A 4,449-nucleotide genomic window follows, 5' to 3' on the forward strand; every position below is an offset into this window, starting at 1 on the left:
GCTGGGGATTCGAACCCGCCACCTTAGGTGTACGTGGCTGGCGCCTTAGCCGGTTGAGCTATAGGCGCCGAGCCGGTTATGGATCTTATTTTCTGTTTTAGCACTTTCTTTGGTAACTATTATTTGCCCTCTTTGTGATTTGTTCAGAATGTATAAGTTAGGTTGCCTGAAGTGGAAGCCACTAAAGGGGGGATCAGAGTGGAGTACATGTGTATGCTTATCAGTTCAGCAGAGGCTCAGAGTTATAGGGCAGTGCTGGCTAGAGCATGCTTAAAATAGGCCTGCCCTATGATAAGTCAACTTTAGGCCCTACTGATTTTCATACACCCAGGAATAAGTAAACTTTTTTTTTTTTTTTTTTTTGACAGTTTTTGGCCAGGGCCGGGTTTGAACCCACCACCTCTGGTATATGGGGCCGGTGCCCTACTCCTTGAGCCACAGGCACTGCCCAGTAAACATTATTTTTTAAAATAAGAAATAATAAACACTTTGCTACATTAACAAGTTCAGTTGTCTTAGCAGTTATTGTAGAAAAAATAAAGAAGAGGTAAATTCTGGAAACCTCCTACTCCTTAGAGCCTTCCTTGACTTTTCTCCTGTGTGAGTAATGGAAGGATAAATGTGGAGGGAGTAAAAGGCCTCTTTCAGCCCCAGCATCTTTGAATAATTGGGAGTATATGTCTCTATGGCCATGGAAAGTGCAAGTTGGGCAGTTTTGCTTCTAGATCTTAATGCTATGAACAGATCAATGAAGAAAAACTGACACTGAGGGATTGTTCAAGAAATTCCAGAGCATTAGAGCTGAAAGGGAGTTTGGAGGTCATTTGTAATGGCATATAGCTTAATGGGTATGGGATCTGAAAAAACTGATCTTGAAACTCCACCACTTGCTAGCTGTATCGCTTTTGGCAAGTCACCTATCCTGTCTGAGCCTCTGTGTCTTTGTTTGCAAAATGGAGATAATAACTACTCAGAATTTTAATGAGGAATAGATAAGTATAAAGCATTTCGCAAAGTGCCTGGCATAAAGAAGCCACTCAGTGTATGCAGTTGTCACTGGGCCTGCACCCTCATTTGGAGGAGGAAGTGAAGTAGCCACCCTGAGGTCATAGACCTTGTTAGTAGCTGAGGCAGGCCTGAGATCTAGAAACTTTGACTTTTAGTCCAGTTTCCTTTCTACCACATTATAATGTAGTCTTTTTTTATTAAAAAAGAATTATAATTTATTTTAAAAAGAAAGAAAGAATGTAGTCCTAGCTACTCAGGAAGCTGAGGCAGGAGGATGACTTGAGCCTCGGAGTCTGAAGCTGCAGTTAATTATGGTCATGTCACCACCCTCCAGCAAAAATGTGCCACTGCCACAACTCCCACTGCCTCAACACACACATACATACACATCCTTCTTTGTCTGTCTTTATCTCCCTGTGTATAGGGAGATAATTGAGGCAGGAACCTTATAGTGAATGGTATAGGATAGGAGGGAGTATTCAGTTGGGAAGACTTAATCGACTAGCTTATCAAAAGGCTCTTACCAAGCTGGCAGTAAACCAGTGATCTTGGATCCAGCTCTGGTAGTAAGCAATGAGGAATGTACTCTGAACTCCTCCACTCCCCTCATCCTTATCTCCTAATGCAGTCATAGGCTCTGATTGGCTGGGACTTCCAAATGGATGAGGCTGATTTGAGCTAGTATCCCATTGGCCAACTCTGTTTCCTTCTAACCAGAAACTGCTGAGAGAGGAAAACAGCTTTTGGAATTTCTTTCTCCAATCTGCACAGGAAAGAAGGGAGGAGGTGAAACTAGAAGATCCGAGGCTGAGAGTTTTGCCTCAGCAAAAGTATGCACATGTCTCTGGGAATTCTTGGCTCCCTTTTTGCTAAATTTGGTGCAGATATTGACCTGGATGGATTGAGCTGTCAACACTTACCCACTCTCCTTTTATAAGGAGCTAACTTCAGGGGACCGTCCTGTCCTTTGTTAACCACCACAACTTCTGGATCCTTCTTCACTGTGGTACCCTGAGAGCTGAAACTTTACCTGCTTTTCTTGATCATATTTTATCTTTTCCTGCTCCCATTCCCAAAGGGTCTTGTTTTGTTAGAAAACAGCAAATAAATCACATCAGCGGATCAATGCTAATGTGTCACCTTCCCAGGTGACATAATGCCCTAACCTAGGTAAGAGTAGCATACCTGTCTGCAGAGGGCCCTAAGGGAATGACTCTTGGCGTGGGTAATCTGGGCAGCATGGTATCTGCAACAGGTAGCATTTGCTAAGCATGTACTGTTTCTGAGCACTGCTTTTTGTACTAGTAGGCACTGTGTAAGGTGCTAGGCTAAGACAAGATCCCTCTCTCCCAGAAGAGTTCACAATTTGGAAGAGAATTGGGCATGGTCAAAGTTATTATAATATTGGGTATGCTCTGGAGTGGCCGTTTGTGTAAGGTACTATGTAAGATCAACTGAGTGACATGAGACATGTCAGAGATTTGTCATCCATGGGCTAGGCCTGTGTGGTTGTGGTAAGGGGACTGAATTTTAGCTATTTGCAGACTCAGGGTCATATGGAAACCTGGCACAATCAATAATGGAGGTAGTCCCTTCTTGAGGGGGGTTTATTGGAACAGACGCCTTGATAGCATTGTTGGGTCACACCAGGAGTTAGGGACACTCTTCATATGCTTTCATCCAGTCTAACGTGGTTAAAGTGGCAGGAACTGACTGGGGAATAAGAAGACCTAGGTTCAAGTTCCAGTTCTTCTACCTAGAGCTGGGTCAGTTAATCCATAACTTTATTAAGCACCTCCAGTGTGCCAGGGGGTATATGAGAATGGGGCATATAGAACTCCTTTCCGACTCCAGCAGCCCACAGTCAACGTACAGGAGAAAGCTTACAGGAGTTACAAAGGAGGAAGCTTAAGTGATTTAGTTGTTGTTTTATATATATATATATATATATATAAAAATTTTTTTTTTTTTAGAGACAGAGACTCAGTTTATCCCTCAGTAGAGTGCATGGCATCACACTGCTCACAGCAACCTCCAGCTCCTGGGCTTAGGCGATTCTCTTGCCTCAGCCTCACGAGTATCTGGGACTACAGGCGCCCACCACAATGCCTGGCTATTTTTTTGTTGCAGTTTGGCTGGGGCCTGGTTTGAACCCGCCACCCTCGGTATATGGGGCTGGCACCCTACCCACTGAGCACAGGCGCCACCCTTAGTAGTTATTAAAACAATATGATGGTAGGAATTGAGATACTTATCTCTCTCTCGTTCACTCTCTCTCTCTCATAGGTATTCTATAGCTCTTTGCTTGGAGCTAGGTACTTAGCAAAGCCCTTGATAAATATTAGTTGATTGATTAAGATTTGTCAATGAATGGTAAGCCATTTCTGAGGGCCTTGGTGAAATGATGTTGCATTACTGATGAAAGAAAACTCTCTTGGCTCTTAGAATTGTATATAGTGCTTTAAATTTCTCGGAGGGGATGTTGAACTAAAATGCAGAATGCCGGCTCAGCGCCTATAGCTCAACTGGCTAAGGAGCCAGCCACGTACACCTAAGGTGGCGGGTTCGAATCCCAGCCCGGACCCGCCAAACAACAATGACGGCTGCAACCAAAAAAATAGCCGGGCACTGTGGCGGGCGCCTGTGGTCCCAGCTACTTGGGAGGCGGAGGCAGGAGTTGTATATAGTGCTTTAAATTTCTCAGAGGGGATGTTGAACTAAAATGCAGAATGCCCTCATTAGTCTGACCCATGCCCTTGGGAAACTCCATAAAGAACGAATAATATCCACCCTGCATTGATGTATAGAACAGGAAATTTCCAAAGCAAAGCTTAAGATATAATCCACAAAAACTCCTTCCTCAGAAGCATTCAGTTCCTTGCTTTCAGGTAGGTCCTAAAGTATCTCTACTTTACAGATGAAGTAGCTAAGGCCTACAAAGATTGTGTTTTGAGCTCATCTTGTCTTTGTTTCAGAGAAAGATTTTTATTCAAATGTCTCCCTGCTCTATGACCACCCTATTTAACATGGTCCCCGTCTCTCCCTCTATACATTCCTCTCCCCCTTCCCTGCTTTATTTTTGTCTATAGCAATAGCATCATCTAACATACTCATATACTTAGAGATGAACATTGCCTTATAGTACATTTTCTGCTGGCATTTCAGAAGCAGAGGAATGAAGTACCATGACTAGAGTGAGCCCTGGGCATTGTGCGTCTTGGGCTTTGTTTTTCTGGCTGAGAAGGAATACTACCAAGTAATAGGATCTTGGAAGTCTGCTTAGCTGGGTTCAGCTTCTAGGTCAATGATAAAGCTAGTAGTAAATAATATGCGGAAGAAAAAATGTGGGAAAATAGAACTCTTAGATTCCTTTGCTCTTGTGCTTGATCATAAGTTCTATTGTGTTACGGAAGGCCAAGAAGATTCTGAGGATGCAGGTTC

Source organism: Otolemur garnettii, unplaced genomic scaffold, assembly GCF_000181295.1.
Source record: "Otolemur garnettii isolate 467f Iridium unplaced genomic scaffold, OtoGar3 scaffold00225, whole genome shotgun sequence".
In the NCBI taxonomy this organism is placed as follows: domain Eukaryota; kingdom Metazoa; phylum Chordata; class Mammalia; order Primates; family Galagidae; genus Otolemur; species Otolemur garnettii.